The sequence below is a fragment of the Theropithecus gelada genome, chromosome 4 (genome assembly GCF_003255815.1).
Source record: "Theropithecus gelada isolate Dixy chromosome 4, Tgel_1.0, whole genome shotgun sequence".
Taxonomy (NCBI): Eukaryota; Metazoa; Chordata; class Mammalia; order Primates; family Cercopithecidae; genus Theropithecus; species Theropithecus gelada.
In genome coordinates, this window is record NC_037671.1 from 166573626 (window position 1) to 166593302 (window position 19677).

Below are 19677 nucleotides of genomic sequence, written 5' to 3' on the forward strand. Positions count from 1 at the left end.
CTTGATTCTAAGAGAAAATGTTTAAACTCATTTGATTTGTTCAGGGGTTCACACATATTAGGATATATAGAGACAGATCAACATAGATGATAGATAGATGATAGATAGATGATAGATAGATAGATAGATAGATAGATAGATAGACAGATAGAATTTATGATTTTTAAAATAATCGTCATTATTGTTTTGGATTAACAATCACTGTTTACATTTTCACTTTCTACTTACTAGCCAGCCTAATATCACTTCCAATGTACTTACTCCTTATCTTATTACTTAACAGCCATGTTCATTTAGCTATTTCTCTGTGAAACTGGCATTTGCTCCTTGAGTTACTGCTTCAGCAAGTGTCGAAAGCATTCATAGCAATCCAAAATTTCCAAAGCAAGAGGTGTTGTTTTTTCCTTTCCTCAAAATTCTTAAATTCTTACATTTTAAATTTATGGATGCACTTTATCATTTTCTTTCATCTAATCAGAGTTTTTCTTTACATTTAAAAGGCTTTGTAATCTATAATAACTATTAGTTTTATTTCTATAAAAGAGATAGATTGAAATGGTCATAAATTCATTGTTACTCTGTTTTCTTTTACTTTAAATCTGGCCAAAAAGTTTTCATGCCAGATTTGCTGTATGAAATCTGAGGGTAAGTCACCAAATGTTTTTCAATTTCCATCCAAGCCTCTTGAAATATTTGTTCTTAGGATGTCCCCTGCTTATGCCACCTCTTTGAAGTTAGCTGCCATGTAATAAATAAGACTACCCGGAGACCAAAATGTTATGAAAAATTCAAGTTTTACAGGACAAAAATCAAATCCAAGGGGTCATGATTAAAATGTGGTTTTGGATAAATCCCTGATCCAAGTGTGACTGTAACATGTTTTTTTAAGGTTTTAGAAAGATTTAAGGCACTCTTAGACTATGGCAAATAAACCAAAAAATTTCTCCGACTCTTGTGTACCCTCTATTCCTTCTCAGTCACGTAAAAGTCTTCCAAGAATATTAACTGACTTTAGCTAAACCAAAGGTCTTCTAAAAGTTTTTAAGGCTATTATCTCACAGTACCCTCTCTCCCAAGATACAGAAGGACTGTCTCAGAGATTTATGGCAATGGAGAATCCCAATAAGATCCTTGGGAAACTCACAACCTTTCTAAGAGTGTTTTACAAGTAGAAACACTGCCTGTCAGCTTAGACTGAAAAGACGTCAGAAATGGTTCAAAATGAAAACGTGCTCCTGAACCTTCAACACACAGCTGCGAAAAGTCAACCATTTCTTATAAATAGAAAGGATGACTCATAGTGGAGAGTAATCTGACTCAAGAATCTGCACTTGAAGAACCATACCCAAGGCATTGCATCCATATCTGGATGTAAGATAATGAGCTGCTGGTCCTCAAGTCTGGTCTTCATATTATAGATGAAGCTTCTAGGAACTGTGAGAGGAGATAAGTGTCTATTCCATGCCCAAGGAATACAAATAATTCATGGCCGACTGTGGTTTATTATACATGACCACAGTTGATTTGCAACATCTGCATTGGGAAGTGGAATCTATTTCCCTTCTCCTTGAAAGTGGGCTGGGCTTGTGAGTTGATTTGACCAGTAGAATGTGATGGGACAGACTCAGTGTGATTACCATGTCTGGGTCATAAGTCTTCTGACTTCCACTGGGCCTCTTGGAACACTTGCTTTTCAGATATTCCCTCTCAGAACCCAGCTGCCAAACTGTAAGAAGCCCAAGCCATTTGATAGACCAAGTGTAGATGTTCCTGCCAACAGCCCCAGCTGAACTTCCAGATGTCAGGAAGCTTCATCTGCCAGCCATGTGAAAAAACCATTCAGTTGAGCCTTCTGCTATTTGTAGCCCTAGTCACTATCTGACCTCAATTTCTTGAGACACCAAAAATTAGAACCACCTGCCAAGTCCAGTGACCATGCAGACCCAACAAACATAATAAATTGGTGTATTTAGCTGCAAAGTTATAGAGTGATTTGCTAAGTAGCAATGGATAAGTAAAACAACAGAGAAAGTTACAGTAATTTGCTCAGAAAATATTTTCTATTCATAGGATAGATGAATCTTAAAATCTAGAGTAAGCTGTGGAAATCTGGGGGAGTTTAGAACTGAAGTTCTCCATACTGCATTATACTGTAGTTGTTTTCTTTAGTAATTGTTCATTTACATTGCAGGTCAAGCTGACGTTTCAAAATTAAATTTATTTACATCTTATTTTCAGCACATAAAACATTTCCTCACATATTTATTTGGTATATTTATGTATTTCTATGGAGATTTTCTATTTACTTTGGAGATATGAGGGAGGGAATCTTGTGCACTCAGAGTCCTTCAACTGTCTTGAGAGATGATAAAGCTCTTGGCAGGCCAGAAGCAATCAATCTTGTATCATTTAAGTTCTTATTCAAAAACACATTCAGTCAGGTCCTTACAATTGCTATTTTAATCAAGCAGATTCTTATGTTAGAAATCAGAGATCTCCATTTTCAAAGCTAATTTTTTTTAAAGTTACAAAATTTCCCTCTGTTGATAATAAATATGAATTTTTGAATTAGGTGAGCTTAAATGTAGTAAATGTATTAAAAGTTTTGACCAACTAATAAACATAAATTATTCAAAAATGAAACAGAAAAAAGATAGAAAAAATAGCAAGATATAGATACAGAAAGAACTAAAAATATAAAGATTGTTGTAAGAAGGAGGAAAATTATCTTCCCTTTTTGAGAAGAGCAAAATATTAATTTTTTCCAGTTTAAGCAAAAAGTACAGAGAGAGAAGTTGGTAGCCTTGGTGTTCAAATTTCAGCAATGGTTTGAAAAAAATATAGAACATAATTTGTTGTGTATCAGTAAAATTGACTGATTGGGTACATCAGTTCCAGAACAGAAGGTCAGAGAGGCACAGACCATCTCAAAGGCATACTTATCCTGATAAGTTCATGATTTAATGGCTGCTCTTTATTCTCGTGAATGTTAATTATTTTTGTCTTGTTTTATTGTTGTAAATTACTTGAGCTCATAGTGGAACAGAAGAAAGCTAATAAGAAAGAATTTTATTGATAATTGGAAGGAAACTAGGCAGTGCTATAGGCAGTGACAGGAGCTTGTCTTTCCACTTGACTAAACCATAATTCATTGACACGGTAAAACAGAGGCAGGTGACTCAAAGGTTAGGAGAAATCAGAATGCTCAAGACAAACAGGAAAAAAGAAATCCACAAACATTGAAAGGTAAAGATGGTTGGATTATACAATCAACAGCACCAAAACAAAAAGTGGGAATTAAAATGGTGGCCAATAAAAGCCAAACTAAATTTAGAATCTTGACGAAAAACTAGAGATTATCCACAACAGTCAGTGAGGGGCAAAGCACCTGGTTTGGAAACTGAAACTGAATCAGAAGCAAAGTGGAAGCTTTCTAGTAGAACGATGAAATCCACTATGTAAACTGAAGAACGTGCACCTTGGTGCAACAGACTAATGGGAGGTACCATCATCAGCAAAGCAGTATCGTCAGAGCTGTGGCTAGATCCATTTGCTTGCCTCAATGGGAATGTAATCTGTAAAATAAAGATTAGAAAAAAATGATTCAGGAAAAAAATACTTTTAAATTTTCGTTGCAAGAAGTACAAATTTCAGAATTTTGTTATTACCAAATTGCACGCACGCACACATACACACACACAAACACACCGAGTAAGTAAAGTAAATGAATTTACCAAGGATATTAGTAATCTGTTAATAATGAATCAATACTAGTTTTATAAAATTAAATCTGTCAATGACTGTCAGGGTTTTACAAAAGTCAGGGATAAAGTTGTTTCTCCTAGTGAACATACAGAAAATGACTCAATCTTTCATCTGTTTTGTTATCTTGATTTGAACATGCCAGGGGGAAATCTCCCTCTCACTCTGTAGTGCTCTAATAATACTATGTGATGAAAGAGACCAATTGGGTTGGTTAGTGCAAGATGTTAGTTTGCTTTTCCAACAAGCTCTGCCATTATTTCTAAATCATGTCACTCTGTCAGGGTGCTAGATCTGCAGCATTAACATATGATGTGCCCAAATCTTCCATTTCAATCCAAATCTGCCTGTCTATGTGTTGAGTTCTGTTCATTAGTTCAAAACTTAGCCCCCGTCTTGTTGAGTTCTTATTGGGACCACTGGTGTCCATTTTCCCCTATTCTTCCAATAAGCCTTATCCAGGGCCACCCTTTGTTTTTCAACATAAAGCACTGGGTATCTGGTTTTGATCACTTCTTTCACAAGAAGTCAATTGGCTTCTTATGCAAAAGGTTCTATCCTTTCCCGTAGGGATATCATGACAGAAAGTTTCTACTGAACACCAGAACAAGTCCTAATGTAACACTCTGTCAAGGTAGGATGTTTTACGTACCTTACATATTTGCCCAATGAGGTCCAATAAAGTTGTTCTATTTGAGTCAAGAAGATCAGCTCCAATGTAACTATCTTCTGGATAGCTCATAAAATTTAATACATGGTAACAAGTGAAGTTGCAGAGTTAGGCAGAGACAATAATATAACAATCGCTGGTGCTAACAAAAATAATGATGGAAAATAAAATAATTATGAGAAATCTGTATCAATGGCTACTAATGCTAGGTATATATTATGTGGCAAAAATTTGCATGCATAATCACATTTTTCCTTATCATGAATTATATGTATGATTTAAGTTATTTCACATTGCTGATATCAAATTCTCCAATATTCAATTCGCCAAGTGACCAATTTGCTGAAGATCAAATTAGCTAATGATTAGTTTGTAGATTTTCAATTTTCCAAATTTGTTAAATTAAAATATTTACTACTTTACCAAAAATGGTTTTAACAAAAACTAGAGATACAGTAGCAAGAATATGAAGTACAGTTATAAGCAATATATTATGAGATATTGAAATAATAAATTTAAGAATATTATTTACAATAAATATATTTCATCTTTTTTAAAAATCATTTTTATGGGAATTTTTAGTCAGTAATTATGTTTAGTCTTCTGTATGATTTAGTCTTGCCAAACTTTATCTTCCAACTTTGTTGTTTTATGATTTAACTAAATTTTTAATCTTTTATTTTCTATCTGCAATTAAATTGTATCAAATTTGAACTACAAAACAGATAGCATATTGCCATTTTTTTACCTGCGTTTAACAGTTTTTCACCTGTAAAATGCTTCTAGTTGGCGTACTCAAACTGTTCTCTGGTAGAGGCATGGAATTTTAATACATCTGGTTTATCCCAGGTAATTTAACTTAATTATGGTGTATATTTTTACTTACGAGAAATAAAATTAAGGATGGTACTAAACATCTCAGATTTGAAACAATAGAAAAGGGCATTAAACCATTTAAAATGAATGAGACATAGATAAACAATCCAATTATATCTGTTAAATTATCCATGCAATGATATTTTTGCAAGTTGATTTTTTCCCACATAAAATTTAACAAATTTTCTCTTTGGAAAATGTTATTTTCAGGAATTGGCTTTTAGCAAATTCTTTTAAGGGAATCATTTTGCTTACAATTTTTACCCACTCTATAGAAGTAAAAACTGAGTTGCAAAGACTTTTGGTAGATTGTCCAAGGTAACCCAAGAAGTAAAGGGCAAATAAGATTTTTTTATCTGTTTGATTCACATCTGTGTCCTTAATCACTACTCTATGTTGCTTCTCATATTATTAAAATTCTGATTTCTAAAAATTAATTCATCTCAGTTTTCACTTTATCGTTTAGAATTCATGGATTTAAATGGCATCATGAAGTAAAAGAATGTGCTGCTTCCTAGTGAGAAATTCTTCAAAGACAACCTAGATATATTCATTAGGTAAGCAGACAGCCAGCAGATGTGTAAGTTCAACTTGGAGATGTTTGGTTAAAGAGCGGGTACTAGTTGATCTAAGATGACTAATGGTGTAGATTTTATCCTAAAAGTGACACTTAAATATGCATATAGACATAATAGCATAAATGCATTTGTATTTTAGAAAAATCCATTTGGTACCATGGTAAAGAAGGAAGGTGAGGCTGGATACAAAAAGGCCAAACAGAAGATGTTGACCATATCAATGACAAGGGCCAACAAAAAGTATGAGATACAGTGATGGAAAAGTGTATTAGAGAGTAAAAATATAAAAATAGGATTTAGCAATTTTTTTGGAGATAGGTTTTAGGAAAGGGAAAAAGGATATAGTCTTAGTAGTTAGGTAAATAACCCAGCTTTCCATCAGGATAGTAAATTGAGATGGAAGGACTCCTTAGGAAGAGGAGATGATAAGATCAGTTTCATGTAAGTTGAATTTGAATGTTTTCTGACATATGTAGTGGAAATGCACAATAAGTAATACCAGTAGGTAGCAAATGTGTGTGTGTGTGTGTGTGTGTGTGTGTGTGTGAAAGAGAGAGAGAGATAGAGAGAGACAGAGAAAGAGAGAGAGAGAGCTCAGAGAAAGGCTGGAAAAACCTCCTTATTAATGTGTCATTGAATCATTTGAATCATTGACATATGTGTAGTAATTAAAGCCATGGATATGGATGAGATTGCAAAAGGAGGACAGCAAGAAATTTGAGCCTAAAGAGAACTTCAAAAAATTAAATATTTAAAGCACAGAACAAACTGAAAGATCCTGGAACAATGAAAATGAGCAATCAGAGAAAAAGACGGAAATTGATGATGAAGTGGAGACCTAGATGGCAAGCGATAAGAATGAGCTATTTCTCAGTTTGGACTCAACTGACAAAATAAATTTCCAATGTTTAGTGGACAACTGTATGAAATGATGGAGAAAAGTTGAGTAAGAGAGACACAGAGAAATATTCAATGTGTTTCTCTATAAATCATTGGTAGTATTAGCAAGAGTAATTACTTCGGTAGGGTGATGCTAGCTGTGGATTTCTAACTAAATCCTAAGAGTCTTCTTTTATGCCCTGCCTAAGCAGAAACAGGTATCCAATGCATTTCTTTGACAGAAATTCTGATTTAACAAAAATATTTTTGATAGAAAGATACAGAATGGATGAGATAAATACTGGATATTTCAAAGCTACTGAATATTTCTTTGTCCTAGATTTTGAAGTTTCAATGTCATATATTTCTGAGAAATATAATAGTTAACTAAAAATATAACAAATGAATATCAGGAAATTATTAAGTATGAAATAAAGAATTATTGCATTTTGGTAAACATACATGACGAAGAGTAAAATAGACTTATTTCACTGCCAACTGATTCTTTATAATAAGCATTTATATAGCTCTTGCTAATAAATCACTTAGTTGTTAATGATGAATGATCACCTATAGAAGGTGTAAATTTATCTCTCTATTTCCAATGTGAGCAATCTATATTTTAAAATAAAAAAGCATTAGGAAATATATATGTAAGAAACAAGCACAGTTGGCATCATGTGATATTTCAAACATTTATAACAAAACTGCATTTTAAGTATACTATGTAAAAATCTATCAAGTTCACAATATCAAGGGTTTCTTGAGTTGCTAAACTTAAAGCTTAACAGACAAGAGGTTTCACCTTCTTCCACTTAGATTTTAAGCTAACTTATTTTGTAAATGACATTGCACCAATACTTAGAAAAAAAGAACAAAAAGATGCTATGTTTCTCCCTTTTGTAAAATTTGCTAGTAACGTGATAAGAAAATAGAAAGACGTATATTTATAAATATATACAATTCAGTGTGATCTGTGCTGTATTAATAGGCAATTATAAGCTGAATTTTTATTTACTTTATCATATTTAATTGTCAAAATAAGTCAAATATAGACAAATATTTTATCTGTTTTACGGATGAGGAAACTGAAACACACAGAGGTTAAAGAAGCTTCTTCAAGATTGTTAGAAAGTCTTCATGGTTTATATTTTATACAACACTATTTGACACCAAAACCAACGCTACCAACCACTAACCTGGAGAGAAAAAAAAAAAAAGGTTAATGGTAAGTTGATGTATAACTTATACCCCAAAGGAGGCCCAAGTGAATAAATTATCTGCAGGTCCTCCCCTAAGAGTCTTTGTAAACATGCTAACAGCATAGATAACAGAAAGTTTCTATATGTAAAAGGATTTGGGTAAAACATACCAAATGTGTCCAAATTCTTTACTGTAAGTAAGTCTGGAATATGAATATATGGGACATAGCAGTTTGAAGAAATAAGTTAGTCATGTAAGCAATTTTCTGTCTGTGCAGAGGACAGTAAAAACACCAAAAAGGCAAAATAATATTTCTATATATGTTACACAAATTCTCAACTTGTCTGTTATTCAAAAACCAAAATGCACTTGATGCAGAAGAGAAAGGGTATTAATTTTGCCTGTATTCTTTGAGTCATTAACAGGTTGGGTATGGGCAAGATTCATGATTCCTGTGGTTTGATTTGATATCTCAAGTAGCCTTGGAAGCACATATGAGACAACCTCAGTTGTGCCTGAAGCAGAGTTACAAATAACTTCACAGATGCATGGCCATTTATTAGATTGTGAAACATGAGTACAGTTTGCCAACTAAGAAAGCAGATATGGAGTGCAGGTGGTAAGGACTACCATGGTAAAGAATCCTTGATTATTTGCGATGAAATAATACAATGTAACTTCAAATAAAAATATGCTTAATAGTCTTTTTCTTTCCAAATAAAAATGTGTTTCTAAGTGATAAAGATGGATGGTTCTCTCAGGTTGAAATATTCATCCATGGAAATAATTTGTAAACATGCTCAAGGTCTAAATGTAAAACAAAATCAAATTAACCGATGACCTCAATAGCAATTATAATTCATCACCATTACAATGTACTATGTACTATGGTTTGAATGTGTCCCCCAAAATTTTATGTGTTGGAAACATTGCCATTTTAATAGTATTAAGATGTGGGGTCTTTTAGAGGTAATTAGACCTTGAGAGACCTCATAAATGGATTAATGTCATTATCATGGGAGTAAGTGAGTTCTCAAGGGAGTGCACTCCTGATAAGCCTGGCCTCGTTCCTCTCTCTCTCTCTCTCTCTCTCGTTCCCTCTCCCTCGAAAGCATGTGCCCATGCTTCCTCATCGTGTGATGTCTCCTGCCATGGGATAACACTGGCCAGCTGCTGGTGCTATTTTTTTGGAGTGAGACAAATTAACTTCTATTCTTTGTAAATTCCTCACTGTGTAGTACTTTCTTATCGTAGTTGAACTTGGACTTGAACACCAGTTTAACTACTATTAATTACATGACACTTAATCATTAAAATATTTACGTGCATTTGTGGTACTTTTAGACTATATTTTACAAGTGAAAGACAATGTCATTTAATAGAATCAAACATCCATTAAAGGCAAAAAGTATTCACACTATCAACAGAAAAGAACATTCTCAAACTGATAAAGTCGAGCTACAAAACAAAACAAAACTTAGAGCTCATATCTTAATAGTGGAACATAAAAACAATATCCTTGAGCATGGAATGTTTTTCCATTTGTTTGTGTCATTTCTGATTTCTTTGAGTAGTGTTTTGTAATTCTCCTTGTGGAGGTCTTTCATCTCCCTGGTTAGCTGTATTCCTAGGTATTTTTACTGTTTTGTAGCAATTGTGACTGGGATTGGATTCCTGATTTGGCTCTCGGTTTGACTGTTGTTGGTGTAGAGGAGTGTAGTGATTTTTGCATATTGATTTTGGATCCTGAGACTTTGCTGGAGTTGTTTATCAGCTTAAGGAGTTTGTGGACTGAGACTCTGGAATTTTCTAGATATAGGATCATGTCATCTACAAGCAGGGATAGTTTGACTTCTTGTCTTCCTATTTGAATCTCCTTTATTTCCTACTCTTGCCTGATTGCCTGGCCAGGACTTCTAATACTATGTTGAATAGGAGTCCAGCTTTTGTCCACTCAGTAAGAGGTTGGTTGTGGGTTTGTCATAGATAGTTCTTATTATTTTGAGGTATGTTTCTTCTATACCTAGACTACTGAGAGTTTTGAACATTCAGGTGTTTAATTTTATCAAAAGCAATTTTTACATCTATTGAGATAATCATGTGGTTTTTGTCTTTAGTTCTATTTATGTGATGAATCATATTTATTGATTTGTGTATGTGGAACCAAACTTCCATCCTAGGGATAAATCCTACTTCATTGTGGTGGATGCATTTTAGTGTGCTGCTGGATTCGGTGTGCCAGTATTTTTTTGAGGATTTTTGCACCACTGTTCATCAGGATATTGGCCTGAAGTTTTCTCTTTGTGTGTGTCTTTGCCAGGTTTTGGTATCACGTTGATGCTGGCCTCAAAGAATGAGTTAGGGAGGAATTCCTCCTCCTCAATTTTTGGGATAGTTCAGCAGGAATGCTACCAGCTCTTTCTTGTACATCTAGTAGAATTCAGCTGTGAATCTGTCTGGTCCTGGGCTTTTTCAGAGCTCATTACTGGTCTGTTTAAGGACTCAGTTTCTTCCTGGTTCAGTCTTGGGAGGGTGCATGTGTCCAGAATTATTTGCATTTCTCCTACATTTTCTAGTTTACGTGAAGAGAGGTGTTTGTAATATTCTCTGATGGTTATTTGTATTTTTGAGGGTCAGTAGTAATATGCCACTTGTCATTTCTGATTGTGTTTATTTGGATCTTCTCTATTTTCTTCTTTATCAGTCTAGACAGTGCATATCTTTTGTTTGTTTGTTTGTTTGAGACGGAATCTCGCTCTATAGCCCAGGCTGGAGCTCAGTGGCGGCGATCTCGGCTCACTTCAAGCTCCGCCTCCTGGGTTCACGCCATTCTCCTGCCTCAGCCTCCCGAGTAGCTGGGACTACAGGCACCCCCCATAATACCCGGCTAATTTTTCTTATTTTGGGTAGAGACGGGGTTTCACCGTGTTAGCCAGGATGGTCTCGATCTTCTGGCCTCGTGATCCGCCCACCTCGGCCTCCCAAAGTGCTGAGATTATAGGGGTGAGCCACCATGCGTGGCCTAGTTGATCTTTTGAATTGTTTTTGGTGTCTCAATTTCCTTCAGTTCAGTTCCTATTTTGGTTATTTATTGTCTTCTGCTAACTTTGGAACTTGTTTGCTCTTGATTCTCCAGTTCTTTTAGTCGTGATGTTAAGGTGTTACACTGAGATCCTTGCAACTTTTTGATGTGGGCATTTATAGCACTAAATTTAAAGCGCTAAATATTTATAGCACTAAATGCCCAGATTAAAAAAATATAATTCCTCTTAACACTGTTGTAGCTGTGTCCCAGAGATTCCAGTATGTTGTATATTTGATCTTATTAGTTTCAAAAAACTTTTATTTCTGCCGTAATTTCATTATTTACCCACAAGTCATTCAGGAACAGGTTATTCAGTTTCCATGTAATTGTATTGTTTCGAGTGAATTTCTTAGTTTTGGTTTCCAATTTGATTACCTTGTAGTTTGAGAGACTGTTCATGATTTCAGTTCTTTTGCATTTGCTGAGGAGTGTTTTACTTCAAATTATGTGACTGATTTTAGAGTATGTGCCATGTGATGAGAATAATGTATATTCTGTTGTCTTGTGTTGGAGAGTTCTGTAGATGTCTATCAGGTCTATTTGATCCAGTGCTCAGTTCAGGTACTGAATAACTTTATTAATTTTCTGCTTCCATGACCTGTCTAGTATTGTTAGTGGGGTGTTAAAGTCTCCCACTATTATTGTGTGGGAGTCTAAGTCTCTGCGAAGGATAAGAAAGCAAAACAGCATTATTACTGATATGGAGAAAGACGGGTGGTCAGCACAGAAGATCAAACCAGCCACCTCGTTATCTTAAGCCAAATCCTGATCCTGAGCAAGGCCCTAGCTCTTCAATTCCATGAAGCATCAGAGAGGTGAGGAAGCTGCTGAATAAAAGTTGCAGGCTAGCAGAACTTGCTTCACAAAGTTTCAGGAAAGAAGCCATCCCCATAGCATGAAGGTGAAAGGTAGAGCAGCAGGTGCTGATAGAGAAGATGTGGCAAGTTATGCAAATCTAGTAGAGATAGTTGGTGAAAATCTAAACAGATTTTTCATGCAGATAAAACAACCTTCTTTTGGAAGAAGATGCTATCTAGGAATTTCATAGCCAAAAAGGAGATGTCAATGTCTTGCTCCAAAGCTTCAAAGGATAGTCTGATTCTTGTTAGGGACTCAGATAGCTGTTGACTTTAAATAGAAATTAATACTAATTTATCATTCCAAAACTTCTAGGAACTTTAAGAATTATGCTAACCCTGCTGCACCTATCCTCCTCTATAAATGGGATAGCAAAGCCTGTATGAAAACACATCTGTTTTTAGCATGACTTACTGAATATTTTAAGCCCACTGTTGAGATTTAATCCTCAGAAAAACAGGTTTCTTTCAAAATGATACGATTCAAAATAGAAAACCAAATACCACATATTCTCACTTATAAGTGGGAACTAAACATTAAGAATAAATGGATATAAAGATGGGAACAATAGACACTATGAACTACCAAAGCAGGGAGAGTTGGAGAGGGGCGGGGTTTGAAAAACTACCAATCGGGTACTATGCTCGCTACCTACATGATGGGGTCATTCTTGCAGCAAACCTCAGCAACATGTAACTTACTCATGTAACAAACCTGTACAGGTCCTCCCTAAACCTAAGATAAAAGTTGAAAAAAAATGCCTAAAATTAATTACTGCTCATTGGCAATGCATCTAGCCACCCAAAGATATATAAGGAAATTCATGTCGTTTCCATGCGTGCTAATACAACATCCATTCTGCAGCCCACAGATCAGGAAGTTTGGACTTATAAGTCTTATTATTTCAGAAATGCATTTCTTAAGGCAATAGCTGCCACAGGTAGCATTTCTCTGATATATCTGGGCAAATTAAATTGAAACCCTTCTGAAAAAGATTCACCATCCTAGAGGCCATTAAGAACATTTGTGATTCATGGGAGGAGGTCAACTATCAACATTATCAGAAGCTTAAAAGAAGTAAATTCCAACTGTTATGGATGATTTTGGGGGTTCAAGATTTTAGGGGAGGAAGAACTTCAGATGTGGTGGAAACAGAAAGAGAACTAGAATTAAAAGTCGAGAATGAAGATGTGACTGAATTCCTGCAATCTCCAATAAAACTTTAATGCATGAAAAGTTGCTTCTTACAGAAGATCAAGAAAGTGGCTTATTGAGCTGAAATCTACTTCTGGTGAACATGTTGAGAATGTTGTTGAAATGACAACAAAATATTTAGGATATTACATAAACTAAATTTATAAAGCAGTGGCAGGGTTTCAGAGGATTGACTTCAATTTTGAAATAAGTTCCACTGTAGGTCAAATGCTATTCAACAGCATCACATGCTACAGATATATATATATATAGTAAAAGGAAGAGTTAATTGATACAGTAGAGTTCATTCTTATCTTATTTAAAAAAAAATGTCACAGTTACCCCAACCTTTAGCAACCATCACCCTAGTAAATTAGCAACCATCAACATTGAGTCAAGACCCTCCACTAGCAAAAAGAAGGTTCAGATGGTTATTAGCATTTTTTAGCAATAAAGTGTGTTTAAATGAAAGTAACAGCATTGTTTTTCAGACATAATGCCATTGCACACTAAATAGACTATAATACAGTGTAAACATAATTTTTTTTGTGCACTAGGAAGCCAAAAAATGTGTGTGACTCTCTTTATTTTGATACTTGCATTATTGCAGTGATCTGGAGCTAAACCTGCAAATCTCTGAGATATGCCTGCATTAAAAATAATTAATATAAAAAGTAATGACCTACACTATCACTTTAAGAAAGGGTAAGAAAACTACCAAACCCAAATTTGGTAGAGAAAGAAAATATAAAAATGTAACATATAAATAAATGAAGTAGACAATAGAACTGTACACTTAAAATATACCTCAACAAATTTGATTTAATAATAAAAAGCTATGAACATGCATTTAACTAATTGTAAAATTAGTTTGGTGACTGTAGGAGTAAATTGTTTGACCCCAAGGCAAAAAGCTGCATACACAGAAGTGTTTTATTATTTTTCAACATTATAGTCATCATTTAACAGAAGAAATAGGAACTAGAATGCCAAAAGGAGCTCTCCACACCATTCCCATCTTGTGTGTTTTGCCATCAGTTGATCTTATTTTGGCCCTCTAATTTGACCTCGGCTTTCTTGGCTGAACTTTTAAGAGGGATCCAGAAAAAAAAAAAAGTGCCACACCAATACATTGATACACATACATTTGTTTAAGATGGCAAAGTAACACATAGACTTCATTTGTTTGTTAACATAACAAGCTAAAGCTTTATGTAGAATAGAAACATACAAATAGAAGGTTTACCTTCCAGTTACCAAACAATTTATACATATTTTTTTGTTCAACCCTCATAACATTCTTTTTACTGTTAAATCTGCTTCTTAAAATGAGGATATGAAATATAATCAACCTTAAGCAATTTACCCAATTCATATAGGAGATTCTAATTATCTGTTCTGAAACACCACAATCCACCTGCTATATCACATTTCTTTTTTCTTAACATACAGATTGCATTTGCTCCCTTTTATAAAACAGAGGTAAATATCATAATTAGACCATAATAACAACCTTATATACACAAGTCCAATAGATTTTTTTAAATATCATTATCAAAAGAAAATTCAGGAAAAACTTAAATTATATATTCTATTTTTGCATCCAAAAGAGCTCATAGACCCAGGTTGAGTTTGTTTTTGTCTTGATGCTGGGTTTTTTTTTTTTTTTTTCCTAGACTGATCTTAACTGAAAGAAAATTCTACTTGTTAATTCTGCTGATTTAGAGGCAATAGTTATATCTTGGACATATAATCTCAAATCGACTGGTATAATGTGTGCATTTTTAATCAAGCTAATCCAAAAAAAAAAAAAAAAAGATGAGTGCCAGATGCTGGAATTGTTTTACCAACGTGCCACTTACAGAAAACACACTGAGAATGTTATTTCTTTTTTGACATGATTTGTTCATGAATTTAAACATTTGACTCTCTAATGCATCAGTCTATATTACTAAGGATACAAAGATAATCAAAACAGGCTGGCAGAGTTAGCTCACAGGCATATGAAGAGAAAAAAAATAGAAACAAATCATTGAATTAGAATGTGGTATGGATTATACTAAAATATGAACAATACATAATGCTGATGGCAAAGAGGAAGTATTAATTTTATATTTTAGCCTTTGGGGAAAACAGCCTGAAAAGCTGATGATTGATCTGAGTGAACAGATGAATTTCTTAATCCAAAAAGAAAACTCTAAAACTTCTAAATTCAGAAATTAATATTTTAAAATGTTGGTATTCGCATTCAAATATGCTTTTCATTACTAGTAAATCCATCAGTGAGATTGATTTTGAAGGTATGCTTTCTTCTTTCAATATGTTCTCTTATATTCACTTCCCTGAATCTGACATTGAACACGGCAAAATTTGTTTGTGGATCTATCTGCATTTGTAAACAATGTTCTATAGCTTGGGATCTTTATTCAACTCACCTTTGCCTTTTCTGGGTAAGATTTTTCCACTGATTATTTAATAGACTACACACTTGCCTTGAATATTTTATCTGAATTATACTAAGCATTTTTCCATGGACATTGAAAACTCAGCTACAAACATATATCATTAAATATTGGCTGTTTGATATCATTATTTCACCCTTTCAGTACTTTAAGAAGAAAGCATAAACGTTAACCCAAGAGGGAGCACAATTTTGCAAGGCTCATTACAGTAAATTCCATGGAACAAGTTTACAGGATAAATTTTATTATAATTTGATGCATATGTTTACATTCAAGAGTTTCATTATTGCCTTTTAGTCTGTATCTCATACTGTAATGCTAGTCACAATCTCTGGGAACAAATGCAGAATATACTTGAAGATATGAATAATGTAGACTTCAAAAATTGTAAGAGCTGATTGTTTTAGGTAACTGGTGCATGTCCTCCAGTTCCTTTGATAGATACACTGATAAATTTTAAAAAACTTTTTTATTCTGCCCTTTCTGTCTTTCCATATTGGCTTATTGTGAAAGCATCTGTCACCCTGACACTGATGTTTTTTTGAGTGATTATAAGTTTATTAAATATATATGTACACATATACCATACACACACACATATGTGTATGTGTGTGTATATGTGTGTGTAAATATTGTATATGCTTTCAATATCTTGTATTTATAATTTTGGAGAAAAGACTTATCCAGCAGCAAAGTATACATAAATCCAGCTGCTCTGTTACAAAGATAGCAAATACCCTGAAATCATTATAACTGATGACAAATATAATTCTGATTTTTAAAAATGGCTCTAAAGCTAAATGATTATGAAGGTGGCACTTCTGTCAGAAAAATTCAGATGGCATAATCAAGGATAAAGAAATTATCACTTCATAGAGATAAAAAGAGTAATCATACATGTGCAGAATTTTTCTTACAGAAATGATATTTTGTTGTAGTATGAAGAGGGAAATATGAGGAAAAGGTATCATTGGCCAGTTTACTATGAAACAATATTAAATGAAAAAAATGTACAAAACACTCAAATTCCCATTGTAGCTTTGATTAATTATTTGGTATTTCAGTTTAGCAATAGTTATGGGAGATTATAAACATATATTAGATAGGATTAAAAAGATGATGATTTTAGTTAGAAGACTTTATTCCAGCAGGAATATATTTAAACTATGTTTTACTTATGGGGATTTTTATGCCATATTAGCTTGAATGAGCCCTGTTCTATGCAGTTTAGCAAAGAAGAGATTACATAATTGGTCTTGTACATTTCACTGACTTTCTGGAAAGTGCATTTCCATCACTAGTAGTGATTTCTCGAGTCTTTAAGAGAGTTTCATTAACTTTTTTCTTTTCTTTCTTTTTTTTTTTTTTTTTATTTTTTTTTTTTTACCATATCTGGAGCAGAAAGAAGAAGCTGAAGATAATGTTTTAAAGGCAAAATTTTGTTGTCTTTGGAATTCTGTTCTTTGTGATTTTATAGCTTAAAAATTCAATTGACTGCAACTTATTTGTAAATTCACTCTCGAACTAAAATACATGTTTGTATTCAGTTATCTGGCTTAATCCGAAGATATGTTAATCTTTGTCAGACTACTCTAAAAACAATGTCATCTGGATGAAATTTATTTCTTATTGTTGATTTTTTTCATTGTCTTAGCTTTAGATATCTTTATGTACCTACTTATGTTTAGGAATTTCATTTGCAGGCTCATTTTTAGAAAGCTTTTTTTTCATTTTCCTCTTTATTTTCTTCTCATTCTTTTTCTTACTTTCTCTAATTTCTTATGCTATGTTTGATCTTCTCTTTCCTGTGTGTGTGTTTGTCCTTTGTGGTCTAGTTCCTAGTAGCAAAGTTGATTTTTTAAAATTTTGTAGGTACACAGAGGAGTATATGTTGACATATTTTGATACAGTCATATAGTGCATAGTAATACCATCAGGGTAAATATGATACCTACAGTTTTGGTCTTTTTGCTTAGGATAGCTTTGGCTACTCTGGATCTTTCATGGTTCCATATAAATTTTAAAATTGCTTTTTCTAATTTTGTGAAGAATGTCATTGGCATCATAGTTATTTTGATAGGGATTGCACTGAAACTGTATATTTCTTTAGATAGTCTGGACATTTAAAAAATATTGATTCTTCCAATCCCATGAGCGTGGAATATCTTTGCATTTTTGTAGCATCTTCACTTTCTTCCAACAATTTTTTATAACTTTAATTATAGAGATCTTTCATTTCTTTGGTTAATTCCTAGGTATTTTATTTTATTTTATTTTATTTTATTTTCTTTGTAGCTATTACAAATGGGATTACTTTCTTGATTTCTTTTTCAGATTGTTCACTGGTAGCATATGGAAGTACTACTGATTTTGTGTGTTGATATTTTATTCTGCAACTTTACTGAATTAGTTTATCAGTTCTGATAGATTTGGTAGTGTCTTTAGATTTTCCCAACTATAAGACTATATCATCTGTAAACAAGGAAAATTTGACTTCTTCCCTTCCAATTGGATGTCCTTTATTTCTTTCTATTGTCTAAGTGCGCTAGCTAGGACTTCCAGTAACACATTAACTAATAGTGGTGAAAGTGGGTATCCCATTTCAGATCTTAGAGGAAAGGCTTTCAGATATTCCCCATTCAATATGATATTATGAAAACTGTGTGTCTGTCAGATATGCTATTATGTCGAGGTATGTTCCTGTTATACCAAGATTTTGGAGTGTTTTCTTCATGAAGAAATGTTGAATTTTATCAAATGCTTTTTCAGCATAAGTTGCAATGATCCTGTATTTTTTCCCTTCATTCTTTGATATGATGCATCACACTGGGTGATTTGCATATGTAGAATATCTTTGCATCTCTGGGATCAATATCACTTGGTCATGATGAATGATCTTTTTCATGTGTTGTTGAATTTGTCTTAATAGTATTTTGATTTCTGCATTAATATTAATCAATGATATTGGCCTGTAGCTTTCTTTTTTGATGTCTTTGCCTCAGTTTGGTATCAGAGTAACACTGGCCTCATAGTATGAGAATGGAAGTATTCCCTCCTCCTCTATTTTTCAGAATCTTTTGAATAGGATGGGGTACTAATTCTTTAAATGTTTGGCAGAATCCAGGGCAAACCAATTGGATTCCTGCCTGACTTTTTTTTACTAGAAGACTTATTATGGATTCAATCTTGTTATTATTTGTCTTGTCAGCTTTAGATTTCTTCATGGTTCAATCTTGAAAAGTTGTATATGTCTAGAAATTTATTTCTTCCAGATTTTCCAATTAATTAGCATATAGTTTCTCATAGTAGCTACTAAGGATTCTTTGAATTTCTATTGTATTGGTTGTAATGTCTCCTCTTTTATCTCTGAATACATTTATTTGGATCTTTTTTTATTTTCTTAGTCTGGCTAAAATTTTGTCAATTTGTTTATCTTTTCAAAAAGCATCTTTTTGTTTCATTGATATTTGGTATTGTTTTCTTCATTTAAATTTATTTATCTCTACTCTGAATTTTAATGTTTTCTTCTACTAATTTCTGTTTGATTTGTTCTTGATGGTCTAGTTTTTTAAGATATGTTATTAAACTTTTTTATTTAAATTTTTTCTTCTTTTCTGATATAGACATTCATAGCTATAAACTTCCATCTTAGTTCTCCTTTTGCTATATCCCATAGATTTTGGTATGTTATGTTTCCATTATCATTTGTTTCAATAAATTTTTCAATTTCATTTTAATTTCTTCTTTGAACCACTGGTCATTCAGGAGCATATTGTTTAATCTCCATGTGCTTTTATATTTTTCAAAATTCATTTGTTATTGATTTCTAGTTTTACTTCATCATGTTCAGAGAAGATACTTGAGAGCATTTCAATTTTATGAATGTTTTAAGACTTGTTTTGTGACATAACATATGGCTTATTATTGAGAATGACTCATGTACTAAGGAAAAGAATGTGCATTCTGCAGCTCTTGGATAAAATGGTCTTTAAATATCTAACTAGGTTTATTTGATCTATAGTGTAGGTAAGTCTGATTTTTAAAAATTTTCTGTCTAAAATCTGTCCAGTGCTAAAAGTGGAATAATGGAATCTGCAGCTATTATTGTAT